The sequence below is a fragment of the Enhydra lutris genome, unplaced genomic scaffold (genome assembly GCF_002288905.1).
Source record: "Enhydra lutris kenyoni isolate GAN:26980312 unplaced genomic scaffold, ASM228890v2 scaffoldscaffold70, whole genome shotgun sequence".
In the NCBI taxonomy this organism is placed as follows: domain Eukaryota; kingdom Metazoa; phylum Chordata; class Mammalia; order Carnivora; family Mustelidae; genus Enhydra; species Enhydra lutris.
Window position 1 is genome coordinate 3,550,170 of NW_019154154.1, and position 20,542 is coordinate 3,570,711.

Genomic DNA, 20,542 nt, shown 5'->3' on the forward strand with positions numbered 1-20,542 from the left:
CTTGAAACATGGTATTCACTCAATAAAGGCAGGGTTTCAAAACAAAATTAATGCTGTTCTTTGGCAGGTGATATTGTGATGCCAGGGTTTCAAGGAGGGGGAGTCTGTTCAAGGAAAGGAGCTCGGGCCCTTTACAGGCTGGGGTTTTGGCCGTGGGTCTACCCCTTGGTTGTTTGTATGCTCTCGGGTCTGTTACTTTTAACCACTCTGTATCGGTGTCCTTCTGCGAAACGGGGAATGTTTTCTATGTCATAGAGTGATTACGTCGATTAAACATGGGGCAGCCACACAATTGGCTTGCCCAGGACCATCCAGGTTTACACTTGCTGTCTAGATGTGATTATTTACAGCATTCCCTTTGACTCTGAAAGTGTCCTGATTCGGATGATGAACTATATAGTTACACTCATTAAATAAGATAATGTATGTAATGTGTCATGTCCCATCGGTATTCAGTAAATGAGAACCATCATTTGAAATACTGCCTCTGGAAGCCAGTTGTATCTTCCCACTAAACTAGACTTCATTTTCTTCCCTGGAGAATGAACAATGATACACACTCAGGGCTGTGCCTAACTGTGCTGTGCTGGGTCTGTGCTTCCCTGTTCCCTTCCTTTAGTCTGTGCCACCGCTTAGGTCAGGAACAGCAACAGCCTGGGGCAAAACTCACTGGTCACTTCTGCAGAACCAAGTGTTACTGTCACCTAGGGATCCCTGGGTCATTGGTACTGTGTTTTGGGGGTTTTAGAAGAAAACTTAACGACACGACAGGCAGTATATTACGTTTAGGATTAATCCCTAACGCCAGGTGCTCTAAATCTTTTGAGCTCAAGGTGGGCAGTATTAGTCCAGAGAAGTGAAGAAGTTAAACTCCTTTTTTTTTTTTTTTTGGTCTCCTAAGGTCTTTCCATAGTAATGCTCAAATGCCATCAATGAGGAGCAATTCTAACACCACATGAAATGATGAGTAATACCAATCAGTTCAATATCATTCTTGGCTTCCTCTCATTGGCAGGTGGAATGGAAACACTCTGCTGCAAGGAGGGAGAACATTTCTAAAACCAACCTGCTACTTCTTTGATCTTAGTGTTTTCCCCCCATATGCCCATCATAGATGTAGCTTTTCATAGATCATTGAACATCCCAAAATATTAATTGCTGCTATCCTGCTGCCTCTGCCAAACATCCCCACATTAAGATTATTAGAAAGCAGAAGGTCTGATTTGGGCTCGATGTGGGAGACACTAATGGTTGAAACGAGAAGAAGAGGAGAAAGAGGAAGAAAGGCAGGGATGACTGTTAGACCAGACTCACCTTTATATAAGCAGATGGAGACTTTTTGGAGAAACCCATTCCTTCCTACTTTCCTAACCATTTTAGGTTAATTCTGACCTGCTTTAGGTAGATAAAGATAAATGTGAATTTTAAATTATATTTAATCTTCATTAAAGTAATTATCTCTCTTAATGAAGAATTTGCTGGGTTGTGGTTGTGCAATGGAGTATAAAATCCTAAGTGAATAAAATCAATTTCATTTTCAGGCTGGCTTTTCTGTCCATTAATAAACAAGGCACAGAAAATAGATTTGCTCAGAATCATGCAAACGGCTCCTAGCTTACGCAGAGCCAATACCACTTACAAAAGCAGGAAAGTTGGCTCTCCATTTCTCGCCTTTCATTTTTCAACCTAAAGGAGAGCATCCACTCTAGGATAGGAAAGTTCCCTGAGTTTCCATATTGGGGCTGTTTACTGGGTCCAGCCGTGAGACCACTGTGGGTAATATCTCACACTCCAACGGCTGCTCTAATGGGATAGTGTTTGTGTGGTGCGCTGTGTTTCATCTAAGTGCTCTGGCTTATTAATCACATAAGTATGAATTAGACGCTGGCATGCTTATGTTTCCTAATGTATGAAAATTGCTTATTTATTTCCATGCTGTTACAACGGAAAGAAACAGACTGGTTCTAAATAGCAGTGTACTGTAGTGTGAAGCAATTAAGTGAGTTATGCATGCCCTTCAGGAAGAGGGTAATGGGGACTTGGTGCCAGCAAGTCCTCACTGCTGTTGGTAAAAGGGAAAAGGACATGTCATGGAGGAACAGAGACTTGTCCATATTCCAGGGCAAGCCTCTGAGCTTAGGATTGTAGTTAAATCTTAAGATTTAGCTCCTCTGTACTTGTTGATCGGCTTAGTTGAAACTTCTTAAAAAAACACAAAGAGCTGAAAAGAGCATCACCCATAGGAAGGTAAGAATTAAAGATGTTGCTGATGCTTTACCTTTACGCCTTTTTCTTTTAGGCACCACTCTTCTCCCAACACTTGGTAACAGATGCACCCCCCAACCCCCCCACCCCCCCAAAACCGGAGTGTCCACATACGACCGCCCCTGCTGGCTGAGGCAGCTAGAGGGCAGTGCAAAGAGCAACTCCACACGTCCTGTCGTGGAGTATGAATTTTCCGTATAGCGAGTGTGTGACTTATTTGTTACCGATTATTAATGAAATTACACGGTGCTTCTTATATGTCGGGTTGTTCCAAATACTTGATTATAAAATCTTCATAACATTCCTATGACATAGTTACCCTAATAATTCTCATTTTACATATGGGGGAAACTAAGGCACAGAGACATTAAACAACCTGCCTACGGTTACTCAGCTGGTAGGTGGCAGAGCTGGGATTTGAACCCCAGATAGCCTGGCTCTACAGTCCACGCTCTTAATTGCTGTGCCTCCTTGATTCTGTTATTTTTGTGTGGCCAAGGTCACATCACTGAACCCCTCAGAACTTTGGTCTCTTCGTCTATAAAATGGGGAGGTAACATTCACTGAGGTCCTACTTAGGTACCATGCTAGGCTCCTCCTAGATTCTATTTCAGTTGACCCTTACCATTACCTGAAAGGCAGGCAAATTCTCTTTGTTTTATATACGAGAAAACTGGATCAGAGATATTTCGTAGCTCCAAGCTCCCAAGGAGTGTAGGGGATGGAGCAAAGTTTCGGACTCTGATTCACCTGTTCTAAAGCTTGCCTTTCTTTTATTATGTCCTGCTATAGGGGCTCTGAGGAGGTCGTATAAGACAATGGTTGTGAAAGCACCTAACACTTCCTGGTGCATTAAACACCCAGTAAAAGTTAGCTCTGCAAGTGCCTGGCAAATTATCTAGAAATGTTTGTTATTATTGTCATTACCTTGTTTGGATGCTGGCAGAGGAAAGTGTTCTTAATGGGAGGATGTGCCTGTAGGAGGCTGAGCTATTAATAGGCAATAGTGGTGTTTACTGCACTTCCTTATGAGTCTGTAGTTCAGAAAGTCTGAAATAGAAAGAGCTGATCCAAATTGCTTGATCACAACATGATGGGCCACATTCCTCCTGAATTATCTCCTAGAGATATGACTTCTGTGGTTATCAAGGAGCAGGATAGGCAAACTGCTTTTTGAAATCCTTGTTTTCAATCGAGAAGATAAACAGAACTATTTAAAGGACACTACGACAGACATCATGTACTCACTACCCAAGATGAGGACATTATAGGTAATACTTTTTTTTCAAATAATTAAAAAAAAATAAGTAGCCACATAAATATTCCCCTGCATTCCCCTTGTATTAGGAAATATTACCTTTCTCTTTTCATCCGCATTTCCTTCTCTTCAACTGCCATCATAAATTTTGTGACTATCCAGTCCCTATCTTTTACTTTGTAGTAAGATGTAGGCAACCACAAACAGTGGATGATATTGTTTTAAGTATTTTCATCAAAAGTAACGTACTTCAACTTGTTATTTTCATGATCCATCTCACGTTAGTGAGACTTAACCATGTCAATACACACATGTCTAGTTTATTCACTAGTTGCTCTATAATATTTCATTTTCTGTACATGCTGAAAATTTTCAGTATCCATGTTTCTGGACATGTGAATTATTTGATTTCAGTGACACAAAATTGAATGCTAGTTTTTAGCTAACATTAGAATTATGTAAATATTGCTTATAGTTGAGCCATTGAGTTTTCACTTTTTTTTTCTCTCAGTGATATCATTGCTACATTTCTTGGCCCTCTTCCTTTGATCTGTAGTGGACCTGCTGTTTTGCTGTCCCCTAGATACTCTCTCTTTGAGAATCTGGGAACCCCCCTCCCTTCTCTCCCACTGGCCTGTGTCAGTTCCATGTCTTCCTCTTCCTGTGACAGAGTCTCTTTTGTATGGGAAATGTCACTGTCATCCTTTTTAATATTTTCCCCTGCATTGCATGGCAGGAGCTTGAAACTCCGTTTTTCAGAAAGCTTTTTCTCCTAATTTTGGGGTAGACTCTACCAAAGAGAGTATTCTCAGGAGATTTTGAAAGGCAAAATAGAAGACATAATTCTCTGATGGCAGTTCCGTGCAGACTGTAGGTAGAAGTGGGAAGCTCTTGAGAATTACCCTGGGGTCTGTAAGCAACTGAGATGGAATTCAACACTTTCTCTGAATCCAGTTCCCAAGCATTTCCATCAGTTATGTAATTTTTCTTTTAAAAAAGTTTTATTTATTTATTTTAGAGAGAAGCCTGCATGTGAGAGAGCAGGGGTGGGGGCCGGAAGGATAAAGGCAGAGGGAGAGAGAGAATCTCAAGCAGACTCCCCACTGAGTGGGGACCCCTCCACCCCCGCAGTGGGGCTCCATCTCACGACCCTGAGATCATATCCAGAGCCAAAATCAAAAGTCAGAAACTTAGCTGACTGACGTAGGTGCCCCATCCATTGGTTGTGTAATTTTCTAATTCCCTTTATTAAAGCCTTTTTTTTTTTAAGATTTTATTTTTTTGTCAGAGAGGGATAGAGCACAAGCAGGCAGAGTGGCAGGCAGAGGAGGCAGAGAGAAAAACAGGCTCCCCACTGAGCAAGGAGACCAATGTGGGACTTGATCCCAGGTCCCTGGGATCATGACCTGAGCCAAAGGCAGATGCTTAACAGACTGAGCCACCCAGGTGTCCCTATGAAAGCCTTTCTACTTGGAATATCTACACTGATCTTTGATTGACTACCATATTTTGTTCCTCCAGTGGCTAACCTCACCACTGAATCAGAAATATCTTTACTTTGGAATGTGTAAAGTATCCATATGCTGTCTTTAAGATTTCATTTTGTTATTGTTAACAAGCCTGATAAACTGATTCTTGATTTTTTACATGTGAAATTGAGCCTCTGCACTCCCCCAGAAGCCCACAAAGTTTCTCATAATCTCTGATTTCTGTAATACTGAGGAGTTGTGTTTTCTTTTCTTTTTTTTTAAATTTGACAAAGAGAGATCACAAGTAGGCAGAGAGGCAGAAGTAGGCAGAGCAGAGAGCCCGATGCGGGACTCGATCCCAGGATCCTGAGATCATGACCTGAGCTGAAGGCAGAGGCTTAACCCACTGAGCCACCCAGGAGCCACAGGAGTTGTGTTTTCATATGAGCCTCTCAAGCATTGTGTGAGATAAATCAGTGGTCTTACTCTGTTTGAAAACTTCCTTCAGTGTTTGGACTCTTTCCATTTTCCTTTTCTTTTTGATAACTTTCTTCCTTCCCTTGTTTTTGCTCTTTCCGTCACCTCTGTTAACCAGATGTTTATGATCCTGGCTTGATCCTTGTACTTATTCACTTTTCTCCTATTAAAAAGTAATTTTTTCTTTTTGTCTTAATTTTTGAGAGTTATATTTTATCTTAAAACATTTATGCTGATTTAAAAAATTGATAATTGGGAATATGCAACACAATATTTTTGTATTGATGATATACTTAGCAATTTTATAGAACAATTTCTAGTAGTTTTCTCTGGTTTCTTGAATTTTTTATGTGTATAGTGGTTTTTTTTTTTTTTTTTTTTTTGGCCTGCAAATAATTACTCTGTTTTCTCTTTTTCTTTTTCTTTCTTTTTTTTTTTTTTAAGATTTTATTTTATTTATTTGACAGAGATCACAAGCAGGCAGAGATGCAGGCAGAGAGAGAGAGGAGGAAGCAGGCTCCCTGCTGAGCAGAGAGCCCAATGTGGGGCTCGATCCCAGGACCCTGAGATCATGACCTGAGCTGAAGGCAGAGGCTTAACCCACTGAGCCACCCAGGTGCCCCTATTTTCTCTTTTTCTTCCCTCGATTTTTATCTTTTCTTCCTTTTTTTTTGTTGTTTAGGAATTTTAATTCATGTTGACTACTGATCGTAAACAAACGTCCTATCTTATCTTACTATTTGTGGGATAAGTTATATATTCTCATCATTTAATATGTGGTTACTCTTTGTTCGGTTTGATTGAGACCACTTGTAAATTTAAGGACATTTCATTACAGGCCTAACTTACTATTTATGTCAGCAGTTTTTTTTTTTTTTTTTTTTTTCATTTACTGAAATGACTAGTTTTCCTTCTTTGTGTTCATGTTGTGATTCTTGTTTTTCCATTTTTTTGGAATTGATTTTTTGAAATAAAGATGACCTATTCTGAGAAACTATTTTAGGCCTACTGGCTTTTTGTTAAAAGATATTTTTTACTTATACTTCATTCTTTGTGATTTTTAAAAATCAGGTTTTAAAATATTTTAATTTATATAATCTATATTTTATTGAAAATTATCAAGTTTTTAATTTTCTTGATCTAAGGTTTTTGTAGTAATACTGTTATTAAATATATTTTAAAAAATTATTAAATAATTTATGACCCCCTTTTTCTTTAAGATTTTTAAAAAAAATTTTTTTGTTTATTTATTTGATAGAGATCACAAGTAGGCAGAGAGGCAGGCAGAGAGAGAGAGAGGAGGAAGCAGGCTCCCTGCTAAGCAGAGAGCCTGAAGTGGGGCTCTATCCCAGGACACTGGGATCATGACCCAAGGAGGAGGCAGAGGCTATAACCCACTGAGCCACCCAGGTGCCCCTAAGATTTTTATCTTGAAAACTTCAAGGGGCTTGAATTTATAGCCTTGAGATTAAGAGTTGCACTCTACCGACTGAACCAGCCAGGCTCCCCTAATTTATGGCTCTTTTTAAGACCCTACTATATTTTTACCTTTTTTTTTTTTTAACCATTGATCAACCTTCCCAGAGATTTGCACATTTTATTGGTCTTGATCAAGAAAGAAATTTAAAAAAAAATGGTTATTTTCTTGAATTTTTCTTTTGTTTTTCTAATTTCTTTTTTTCTAAATTTACTAGATTATCTTTTAATTTCTTTTCTTGGTAGTTGATTTAAATGTTAAATTGATTTACTGTCACTATCTTTTTTAAAGGAATACATTTAGAGCTACATATTTTCTCCAAGAATTTCTTTGGCTGCCTTGTAGAATTTTCAAGTAGAGGCTTTCTTTTTTTAAACTAATTTCAGAATATTTAAAAAATTTTTCCTTGTAATTTATCTTTAACTGATGAATTAGACTATTTCTTTAAATTTGAAACCATATTTATTTTAAAGAAAATTTGAACATGAAGACTTCAGAGCTTAAATTATACTGGAGTGGGTCATTATAGGTGATTTTCCTCTCTTGACAAATCTTTCTGCAAATATATATGTACATATCTATAATGTACACAAACAAACAAAAAGCACACTGACAGCTGTTGCTATGGGGCTTAACATTAGCAACTGCTGATCTACTGACAGGCTTTGTAATTTTTTTAAATTAACATATAATGTATTATTTGTTTTAGGGGTACATGTCTGTGATTGATCAGTCTTACACAATTCATAGCACTCACCATAGCACATACCTTCCCCAATGTCCATCGCCCAGCCACCCCATCCCTCCTAGCCTCCTCCCCTCTAGTAACCCTCAGTTTGTTTCCTGAGATTAAGTCTCTTAAGGTTTGTCTCACTCTCTCGTTTTGTCTTGTTTTATTTTCCTCTGTGTTCTTTGTCTTGTTTCTCAAATTCCTCATATCAGTGAGATCATATGATAATTGTCTTTCTCTGATTGACTTTTTCTCTTAGCATAATACCCTCTAGTTCCATCTACATTGCTGCAAATGGCAAGATTTCATTTTTTGATGGCTGCATAGTATTCCATTGTATATATATATATACACCACCTCTTCTTTATCCATTCATCTCTTGATGGACATCTAATTTCTTTCCATAGTTTGGCTATTGTGGACATTGCTGCTATAAACATTGGGGTACACGTATCCCTTTGGATCACTACATTTGTATCTTTAGGGTAAATACACAATAGTGTGATTGTTGGGTCATAGGGTAGCTCTTATTTTCAACTTTTTGAGGAACCTCCATCCTGTTTTCCAGAGTGGCTGCACCAGCTTACATTCCTACCAACAGTGTAGGAGGGTTTCCTTTTCTCCGCACCCTCACCAACACCTGTTGTTTCCTGACTTGGTAATTTTAGCCATTCTGGTGTGGGGTGGTATCTCACTGTGGTTTGATTTGTATTTCCCTGATGCTAAGTGATGTTGAACACGTTTTCGTGTGTCTGTTGGCCATCTGGATGTCTTCTTTGCAGAAATGTCTGTTCATGTCCTCTGCCCATTTCTTGACTGGATTCTTTGTTCTTTGGGTGTTGAGTTTAATAAGTTCTTTATAGATTTTGGATACTAGCCCTTTATCTGATATGTCATTTGCAAATATCTTCTCCCATTCCGTCAGTTGTCTTTTGGTTTTGTTGACTGTTTCCTTTGCTGTGCAAAAGCTTTTGATCTTGCTGAAGTCCCAATAGTTCATTTTTACCCTTGTTTCCCTTGCCTTTGGCGATGTTCCTGGGAAGATGTTGCTGTGGCTGAGGTTGAAGAGCTTGCTGCCTGTATTGAGGTCTTTCATCCATTTTGAGTCTATTTTTGAATGTGGTATAAGGAAATGGTCTAGCTTCATTCTTCTGCATGTGGCTCTCCAATTTTCCCAACACCATTTGTGTTTTTTAAATATCTAAAAGTTAATTTATCTTTTCTAAAAGTATGTTTTTATTGTTTTTTATGAAGCAACATTTAGAATTAGAAAACATCACTGATATTTTTGTTTTGGTTGAGTTTTTCTATGTGTGATTTATTATTTGATCTATTTTTATAAATGTGTTCTAAATAAAATTTTAGATTAATTAATAATTGATCTATTAGTTTCTGGTATGAATTTAAAATTGTCCCAGTATATCTGTGAATTTAATAATTTCTTCTAGTAATTCAGTTTATGCTTTATATATTTAGAAATATGTTCTTAGGTGTATATCAGTCTATAGCTGTATGTTTAGTTTGTGAGTTTCTGTCTTATTTCTTTGTCGTATTACTCTAGATCTCTGTTAATGCATTTTGCCTTTGTTTTACGTGACAATAATATTGCACTGCCAGTGTATTATCCATCTATCTACTACTTACCCAACTATCTAGGTATTATTTATTCATTCTTTCATTTATTAATAGTTTTAATGAAGTAAAATGCACATAAAATAAATTGGATTTATTTAAAGTCTATAGTTTGACATATGAATAGATCTCTGAAACTATTACCTCAAATAAGAAAATGAATGTATCTATCATTTCCCTGAATTTTCTTGTGCCCCTTTGTAGTCCCTCCCTCCTGGACCTTACTGCTTTCTCCCCAGACAACTATTGATCTGCTCTCGCCATAGATTCAGCTTGTATTTTTTAGACTTTCATATAAATGTTTTCATATATTATGTATGCTAATTTGAATGGCTTCTTCTATAGAGTAGCATTATTCTGAGATTCTTAGTGTTGGCATTTAATCTTAATCTTGCTTTTTAAAAAAAGATTTTATTAATTTATTTGACAGAGAGAGACACAGCAGGAGAGGGAACACAAGCAGGGGAAGTGGGAGAGGGAGAAGCAGGCTTTCTGCTGAGGAGGGATCCTGATGTGGGACTTGATCCCAGGACCCTGGGATCATGACCTGAGCCAAAGGCAGACCCTTAAGGACTGAGCCACCCAGGTGACTTTAATCTTGCTTTTTTTCTGCAATCTGATGCTCTTTGTCTTACTTGGGTTGTTTAGACCATTTACATTTAATGTAAATATTTAAATGGCTGAGTTTAAATCTGCCAATTGGCTGTTTGTTTTCTCTTTGTCTCACCTATTTTTAATTTCCCTTTTTTCTCTTTCACTGCTTTATTTTGAATTAATTGAATATTATTTATCATTTTATTTTTTTGGCTCATTAGATTTATTATTTTAAAAGTTGCTTTAGAATTTGCAGTATAACAGGGTCACCTGGGTGGCTCAGTTGGTTGTGTCTGCCTTCAGCTCAGGTAATGATCCCAGGGTCCTGGGATGGAGCCGTGCATCAGGCTCTCTGCTCAGCAGGGAGCCTGCTTCTCCCTCTCCTACTCTCCCTGCTTGTGTACTCACTCTTTTTGTCTCTCTCTCTCTGTCAAATAAATCAATAAATAAAATCTTAAGAAAAAAAAAAGAATTTACAGTGTGCAGCTTAAACTTCACAGTCTACCTTGAAGTGATACTACTATACTTGATGTGTAGGATAAATACCTAGAATTTATTTCCTTCATTAAGTTTTTGAAATATACTAATAGTGAGTTTACTAATGGTCTAATATTTATATCTGTCTATTCTTGATTACCATCTGTCTGTTTCAGTTTATAATTTTTGTAATTTGTATATATTCTTTTTTTTTATTTATTTGAAGACCTTAGTCATAATTTGTAAATGTTTTTCTAAGATTTCTCTGTTATTTCTGTTTTATTGGGGCTGAATTTACCTCTCTTATTGTTAAGTTTGGGGCTGTCTTTCTACATGCTTTTTTTCTTCTTTTCTTTTAAAAATTTTTTTCTACTCCAACTATGTACCCTTCCCTTATCTAGCAGGTGGCTATTTACATCTGCCTAGTTTTCCAGTTCCCCATTCTCATAGTGATGGTTCAGGTTCCCATTGTCTTTTGATGTTGGTCTTAGCCACTAGACTCAAAAGTAGTTTGGTTTTGTTACTCTTTATATCTGTTGGGGTGTGTGTGTGTGTGTGTGAGTTTTAACACAGTAGTTTTCAACCATCTTTAATCCTAGAACCACTGGGAATGTCTATCAGAGCTTTATGAAGTGAGCCTTCTCTACCCCTCAGTGAAGTCAGTGATTCTGTTTTTCCCTGTTACTTTGCAGCAATTTGGGAATCAAATGTGTACTTACTTCTGTCAGCTTACAGACCTCGAGCCCAGCAGGCTCTTGGCTTCAGCCCTGCTTAGCATTTGTATTCTATTTCTTTTTCTTTTCTTCTTCTTCTTTTTTTAAGATTTTATATATTTATTTGACAGAGAGATCACAAGTAGGCAGAGAGGCAGGCAGAGAGAGAGGGGGAAGCAGGCTCCCCACTGAGCAGAGAACCCGATGTGGGGCTTGATCCCAGGACCCTGAGATCATGACCTGAGCTGAAGGCAGAGGCTTAACCCACTGAGCCACCCAGGCGCCCCTGTATTCTATTTCTGATGCAATGTACTATACATCTTTTTTGAGGGACCTTAAATTTTAAGTATTTTATTTTTCATTTTCATTTTCAAGCAGTACAAGGATCTCAAAACATAAACTCACAGAGTCATATTTATTTGGAGTATCCTCTCCTTTCTTTCTCCAAGACATGGATGACAAATAACTTCATTCTTATTACACAGGAAAAAAAAATCTAAAAGGAAAAGCCACTAAAAGTGGGTGGATCCTTTTTACGTTGTTTTTAAAAATTCTTTTTTTGTTATTTGGATATGCTTTGTCCTTTTCTCAACTCCATAGAAATTTGCCTTTTAGTATAAGAATTTGTGAAGCAGAAAATTAGTTATAGGCCTATATAGGAATGACCTATATAGGAATGACCTACACTATAGGGTATTTAAGGACTATGGGTAGTATTTTGTTTTTTGTTTTTTGTTTTTTTTTTCTTGTAAATAGTAATATTTTATTCTATTCTATTTTTTTAAAGATTTTATTTATTTATTTGACAGAGATCACAAGTAGGCAGAGAGGCAGGCAGAGAGAGAGAGACGAGGAAGCAGGCTCCCTGCTGAGCAGAGAGCCCGATGGGGGGCTCGATCCCAGGGTCCTAGGATCATGACCTGAGCCGAAGGCAGAGGCTTTAACCCACTGAGCCACCCAGGTGCCCCTATATTTTAAACTTAAATTTGAACGAAACTGGAAAAACAGATTACAGAGACATGCCATTCTCTGTGTGAGGTGAACCTTTTAATAAGGTAAGAAACAAATCCAAATCTTTTGGGGGATGTTCTGGTTCTCTCTCTCTAGAATTAGCATCTTATGATTTTACATCTTATGATTCGCATTGCCCATCTCTACTTTCCTCTACCAATAAGGGCTCTTGTAATTATGCAAAGTTTTCTTTTTAACTTAGAAGGAACAGTTTATTGTCTACTTCTGTCACCTGTATTACTGTAATGTGGCTTGTTTTTTTTTTTTCGCCTTAGATAAGCTCGAGATGGAAGGAAAGAAACACCTCATTTTTGTTATTCTCTTTCCCAGTAAACTTTCCCATCCTCATTAGAGCTCCACAAACATGACAACACCTGCACCAGGCCACCTGCTTCTGTTTGTATGACGCAAATAACTTCCTCTCAGAGGTGACATTGGCGTTACTTGGAGCATCTGAAGTTATGAAGGATTCTTGATCTGCTTTCTTTTGGAAAGGAGATTGCTTACCTTGGTAGAAGTTCGGTTTTGATACTTGAATTTCTAATAACTTAAGAAAATAAAACACTGAACTATTTAACAAGGATTAAGAAGTGATTTTTAAAGATGATCTGGATATTTAGCTGTTCTCTTTGTGGAAGTTTCTAAGAGTGTGGATTCTGGAACCAGACTACCTGAGCTCATGACTTGGCCTTTTATTAGCTGTGTGACCTTGAGCAATTTACTTAAACCTTCTGTGCCTTGTTTTCCTCATCTGTGAAAAGAGGTTTGAGGTGGTAGCTACTTCATGTGGGTGTAGCACATACTTAATGGTATACACACACCCACACACACATGTATGATGTGCAAAATACGTATAACAATGTCTAGAGTATAATGAGCCCTTAATAAATGAAGTGGTTTTATTTTCACTTTTTAAAAATCATCTATGATGTGTTAAACTTTATTCTCAGCCCCAGGGATACATGAGCATGATATGAACGTTCTCTGTTGTCAAAGAGCTTCCATTTTAGTGAGAAAACACAGTAAATTAGTAAAGCCTGTAATTGAGATAATTTCGAAGTAGTAGTAAGTGCCATGAAGAAAGTAAGGTTCATGGGGTGCCTGGGTGGCTAAGTCAGTTAAGTTCTTGGCTCTTGATTTCAGCTCGGGTTGTGGTCTTGGGGTCGTGAGATGGAGCCCTACATCAGTCTCCCCAGCTCAGTGCAGAGTCTGCTTGACATTCTTTGCTTTTCCCTCTGCCCTCCTCCAACTCACACACACTCTCTGTCTTTCTAAAATGAATAATAAATAAATAAAATCTTTGAAAAGAAAAGAAAAGAAAAGAAGGTTCATAATTCCTAATATTGGGGTATCTGAATGGCTTTGCCTTCAGCTCAGGTCATGATCCCCAGGTCCTAAGATTGAGCCTCACATTGGGCTCCCCGCTCAGTGGGGAGTCTGCATTTCCCTCTCCCTTTGCTCCTCTCCTGCTCATGCTCTCTGTCTGTCTCAAATAAATAAATAAATATTTTTTAAAAGTTCCTAATATTGGAATTGAAATTGCTAACTGAACGTTTACTTGGAGGTTAAACAAAATGTGTCAGCTCTTTTCCCTAGTTTGTATCACAAATTCTCAGAAATGTACATAGTTTCACCATATAAAATGTATGGATAATGGTTCTAGAACTTGAACCTAATTTGGTATATGCCATCCTTTTATGAATGTTGGAGAATTGTGTCTTCACAACCCTCTTCTCTCTCCATGAACCACTCTCTCTGTAAGGAATTCCTCTTAGACCACTAACTCTGATCATTCTTTCTTTGCCTTTTCCTTTTTTTCTTTTTTTGTTTTGTTTTAAGTAGGCTCTACATCCAATGTAGAGCTCGAACTTAGAAAGATCAAGAGCACATTCTCTACGGACTGAGCCCGACAGATGTCCTGTAAGTGAGATCACTTGCTTCCAAATTCACCGTTGTGATGGGCTGCCATCTAGGTGAGGGCTGATTAGTATTTTGTCTCTTATTTTACCTTGGATGATGCTTGATTTCAGTAGGTATATGTCATAACTGATTAGCCCATGTATAGAAATAACAGAAATGGAATTACTTTAGGAGCCTATTCACTATATAGAAATCTGTAACTAACAAATCATGCATAGTTTACTTTGCCTGTTGTGCAAATGGCAAACTCATAAGACCCCAAAGGATAATACTTCTGAATCTACAGTTTCTTGCTGGAAGAGGACACACAATAGCAATAGCATATTGTATCAGAACAGCAGTAAGTATATTCATTGGAGCCAGAGGCTGCTCTACAGGAAAAGGTTTAGAGAAGCCAGAAGTCCTCTTTTGTTCTCCCACTGCAGGGCCATACCAGAAAGCCCAGGATGGAGTCTCAAGTGGGGCTCTTATACCCATGCTGGGTAAGTAGGTATGTTATTGTTATATGATGAGACCTAGTGTGACAGTCCTCTGGGAGTCCCGCCAAAACTGCGTGCAAACCATCAATCTTGTGCTCATTAATATGCATTAATAAGCAATGCTAACAGACTGCCCCCCAGACTTGCTCCAAAATGACATTCTTAAAGACTTCATTTCATGTCTTGACCAAACTCAGGCCAATTCTAGGCCTGCTGGAGTGAACCCTCTTAGCACACCTATTTTAATGATGTGTTAGATCTAATCCCTTTAATGTTTCCACAGCTGCCTCTCTATTCATTATAGAAACACTTACTACAGATTTCTGAGTAAGAGTGTTTTATTAAGACATTGCTGCTATAAACATTCGGGTGCACGTGCCCCTTCGGATCACTACGTTTGTATCTTTAGGGTAAATACCCAGCAGTGCAATTGCTGGGTCATAGGGTAGTTTTATTTTCAACATTTTGAGGAACCTCCATGCTGTTTTCCAGAGTGGTTGCACCAGCTTGCATTCCCACCAACAGTGTAGGAGGGTTCCCCTTTCTCCGCATCCTCGCCAGCATCTGTCATTTCCTGACTTGTTAATTTTAGCCATTCTGACTGGTGTGAGGTGGTATCTCATTGTGGTTTTGATTTGTATTTCCCTGATGCCGAGTGATGTGGAGCACTTTTTCATGTGTCTGTTGGCCAGAAACAAGATGGGATTGGGAGGGAGACAAACCATAAGTGACTCTTAATCTCACAAAACAAACTGAGGGTTAATGGGGAGAGGGGGTTGGGAGAGGGGGGGTGGGATTATGGACATTGGGGAGGGTAAGTGCTATGGTGAGTGCTGTGAAGTGTGTAAACCTGGCGATTCACAGACCTGTACCCCTGGGGATAAAATATATTATATGTTTATAAAAAATAAAATTTAAAAAAAAATGTTAAAATGAAAAAATAAAAGGAATGTTTTATTATTTCTTTTTAAGATTTATTTATTTATTTGCCAGAGAGAAAGAGAGAGAGAGAGAGAGAGAGACCACTAGTAGGCAGAGAGGCAGGCATAGGCAGAGAGAAGCAGGCTCCCGCTGAGAAAGGAGCCCAATGTGGGACTCGATCCCTGGACCTCTGGATCATGACTCGAGCTCAAGGCAGCCACTCAACTGAGTGAGCCACCCAGGTGTCCCCTGAGCAAGAGTATTTTAAAGAATATCAATGTAGCTCTGCTCTGAGGAATATGTACAGTGGGAGTATAGAGTGGTGGATTTTCCCTGACTTTATTAAATTTCGCAGAGTATTAAGAGATTTGGAAAGATTTATAAAGAAAAAGCAGTGATCTCCAGACATCATTGAGGGATCATTAGAACAAGTCACGCCACAAAAATTGATTTCGTTTTCTGATATCTAAAAATCAAATCAAATCAAATCTCTATTTTTAATTTGCAGAGCATTTGACAAAGAATTTTGTGGTCATTTTTTCATGTGTGGATAAGATAGAGTAATAGAATACAGACAAATGGAACTTATTTCTGGTGGGAAGATTGTGCCCAAATGATTAATGAGTTGGCACTAATGGGGGGGATCTCTAGGGTACATGACACAAGCCATAGGAAGACAGAAATATGGAAGAGGTGGCTAATATGACCCATAGAGGCCAAGATGGTGATTATCTATGAAGATGGGCCAAAATGATGAAAACTGAACTTACGTGGCATCCGTCTCTCCTTTAACAATAGCTCCTATTTATCAAATACTTACTAATACTTACTAGATGTCAGACATTCTATTGGGCCTTTCCCTGTGTTAACTCACTATGTCCTTCCAACCTCATGAGGTAGGTGTACTGCTGCGTGTGGCACTTAAATGTGCTCACCAAGGCTCAGGGAGCTTAAAGAATTTGCTTAAGGGTACACAGCTTGGAAATGCCGAGGACAGATTTCAAACTCAAGCAATTCGATTCCAAGTCTCATGGGTCTCGGTTGGATTCAAGGGAAAGATTGGGGGAAACCTGACTGATAATCCTAACGCTGTTTTACATATACAGCACGCTCCATCCAAGCTCTTATGAAACAGCTTCTATACCGACTGGAAAACAGGCTGCCTCAATTTCCCTTCTTTCCTCTCCATCCATTCACATTGTTTTCAGAGCAGGTAGTAAGTTCTGGTTCTGACTATGCTGTTCCTTCACTGGAGAGCTTTTGCTAGCCCTCCACTGCTTAACTTCTTTTGCTCATGTTTTGTTCTAGTCTTGTCTCCCACTACCCTCCACACACCACCCATGAGTCTCTTCAGGCTGTTTCTACCTGGGTAACCTTGTCCTGAATGTCCCTGTTCCCTTGCAAATTAAATTATTGATACCACATCCTTCTGTAATGTCCCAGGTCAAATGCTCTCTCCTCTAGTAGCTGAGAGGCCGAGGAATCTGTGTAACAAGAGTAGGAATTATTGTCATGATTATTACGTATTAATTATTCATGTGCCAAAGGAAACCACACACTGGTTTTTTACTTCAGCCACCCACTGAGTCTCAGCCCTGCTTTCTCTTGAGAGAAATTGGACTCATGTATGCTAGCCTTTTGTATAAAAGTGCATAAAGCAGGAGCACAGCCTGCCTGAGGCTGTTCCAAGAAAGCCACCAGGAGTAGCTCTTTGTGCTCCACAAAGCTTCCCAGAGTGCTCTTACTCTGTGATGAGCCCCTGCTTCCTAGTCCTCTGTGATGCCCTCAGGAATTCAGATGGTGGATAGATGGAATGTCCCAGAAGCCTATCGAAGTTTTCAATAACCTGCTTCTGGAGATTCTCCACAAGCATTTCCCCCAAGAGTTTTCTTAATTTTGCTCCTGCTGTCCCATCTCTATAAATTATTTTTGTCTTCTGCTTCTTAGATGCTTCAAAATGTGTAGTTATCTATAAAGTTAACACTTGACACTTTTTTTTAACTTAGAGAAAACACTGTATCTCAATTCAAAAATAGATGTGATTCTCTCTCTCTCTCTCTCTCTCTCTCTTTTTTTTTGCTGCAACACCCACCGGGGATTGACTTAGAATGAAGGAGGCGTTCAGAGTCAGCAGACCCTCCTAGGCTCCCCCTCCTCCCGACATCAGTCTAATCAGAGGGTATAGGACAAAGCCATAGGCAGAGTCCTTGTAGCAGTCCACACAGCTGCCATGATCCACTCACTTACAAGCCATGGATTCCACATTGGACAGCTGCCTTGGCTTAAAAGCCTCATGCCTGACAGGCACCGGGATCTCTTGTGACATCTCCATATGTTTAGCTTCCAGAGTCCCCACAGGCGACAGACTAGAGTCACCACGTTCAGAGAAGCCCAAAGTTTGGCATCACACCAGGGATTTATCGTTATCCCAGATTCGATTTGATCTCTCTCGGACGTTGTTATTTGTCCTAACCACTGTTGTCTAATAACGCAGGTGACACTTAGCGTCTTTATTCATTTCCGAGGGAATGACTAGGCAGTGAATCAAAGATCAGACCCTCACACAGGTAGGGGAAGTTTTAATCCTTTGCTCAAAGGTACCAACATTGTGAATTTTTGTAACTGCTTTTAATTGGGTTGATTGCTAGGAAATTTGAAGCATTGTGAGTAGAATGCCTGGTACAGAGTGAGGGATTTATGATCACCCAGTTTTAATTTGCTTTGATGATATTTGGGTAGTTGTGGTTATCACCTACCATTTTCTGAGGTAGTGTAAAAGTAGTAGTTTTACAACTTTAAGGAAATTTTTGAAAGATAAGTACTTAATCTTCCCTAATTATACCAGATTTGTTGATCAATGACGATGAGCCAAATCACTTTCATTATGTTATCTCATGGAATCTTCAGAAGGACAGGAAGTAACCCTATTTTATTAATGAAACATTAGGACGCAGAAAGGGTAAACCATTTATCTAATTACTAGGACAGACCCAAAGACCTTATTAATCCGATGATTTAAAGTATTGCCTCTTGAATTTACCAATAAGTATGCAAGGTTTTCAAAAGCTGTGCAATTTGTCATATTTTGTTTAACGTTATATCATAAACATTCTCTATATTTTCTCCTACCCTTAATGATCATCATTTACAAATACCTGCACACAGTGCTAACACATCGAAATATAACAGTTTACTTAATAATATCTCGTTCTCACACACACACATTTTATTTTCAATAATTTATTTCCACAGTTAATGTTGCCAAGGCATCTTCTTGCGTGTACCTTTATTTTTTTAAATCTCTAGCTATTTCTTTTGCAATTTCTTCTGTCATAATGTGAAGAAAATTATCATCTCTCCTGAGATCTGATAAATCATAGCACATTATAGGATGCTAATTTTATGATGGTTTGATTTTTTTTATATTTAAATTTTTACTCCATATGGAGATGATTTTGCTTTTCATTGAAAGATATGATCCAATTTGTTCACTTTCATATTGCTAACCAATAGTCTCCATTCCACATTTAAAATAATTATTTTCTATTGTTTTTAAAGCATAATTGTAATAAAATTCTTATATCTGTTTGGGCCAATTTCTGATCTCTCCCCTCTGATCCACTCAACCATACATCTATTTGGTCAGTAGAAACATGGAGTCTTAATTATTATTTCTGTGTAACATGTTCTATTGTCTGCTATGGTATGCCTTTCCTTTCCTTTACACATTTTCAGTATTATTTTAGTATATTCCTTGGTATTTTCAATTGCTTATTTTTCAAAATAAATTCTAGAATCTTTTGGCTAAGTTTCACACAGAAAGAAAAAAATTCTGATGAGATTTTAATTGGATTCCATTAACTCTATAAATTAGTTAGACTAGACATGTTTCCAACATTTAGGCTTCCTTTTCTGGAATATACTTATAGACATGTTTCTCCCCTCACCTCCCTTCCCCACCCCCTCCATCTGTCTCTCTATCTTAATCTTTATTTTGCCTTTTTCTTCAGCTGGGTTATACATATCCCTTTAGTTATTTCTTTTCTTCTCTCTGTCTGTGTCTCTGTGTCTCTGTCTTTCTCTCTCTTTTTTTTTTTTTTTTTGCTATTCTGAGTGAAACATGTATTTTTTTCATTTTGTTTGATTTCTGGCTGTACAAATGTACTAAGTATAATTTTTTGGTGTAATCATCTTACATTCATGTACTTATTTTTTTGTTATTTCAAAAATTTTTCTATGGGGAAGAACTAAATGAGGAGTTATAGAAATATAGATTTATGAGAGTTTTCTATATTAATTACAGAGCTTTAAAATTTAAATGTCTTGGTTCATAAATAAGTGAGCCTTATCATTAATATAAATGTTGAAGCAGAGACTGGATGACTTTTGATCTATAGAGAAGCTCCTGCATTGGTTGGGGGTTGTTTTGGTGGACTTTTGAGGTACTTAACAATTATAAAACTATAAATCTATGACTCTGTGGTTGAAGAATACATTATGCTACATTATCCCTATTCTATAAATGATCTTTTTAACTGATGTGGTAGGCAGAATTCCAATATGATTCCCCAAATTCCTCGCTCTTGATGTATTTAAGTAGGAGGGTAGACCTCTCACTAGTAAGGCAGTTTAAAGCCCCCAAAAGATCAGAGGGAGAGAAAGATCTAGAAACTTAGATATCTGGACAGAGCAAATAATTTTAAAATATTAGGGAAAAATATGAGGACTAAAGTAGTCTTAAAGAGACCACTAGAATGGGGAAAGGTAATTTTCAGTAGGGTTTAATAACTGTATTATAACTAGAAGTAAAAGTCTGAATAGAAGGGGATAGAAGTTAAATTAAACTGAGAGCGTGGGACCAGAAACTGTAGCCACTCAGTGGGGAAAAGGGAATGGCGGATGGGTAAACAAAGAATCTGGACTCTTAAATTCATGAAGAAGACCTTAAATGTATTTTAGGAAGTATTATTTTGTCTGCTCTCACAGGATTGTTGTGACTTATAAAGAGCAGCTGAAGCCAAGTAATATATGTCTTGTTTTCATAAATATATATTAATGTACATTTTATTATAGGTACAATATAAAAATAAAATAGGTATACATTTTTTTAAGTACTTGT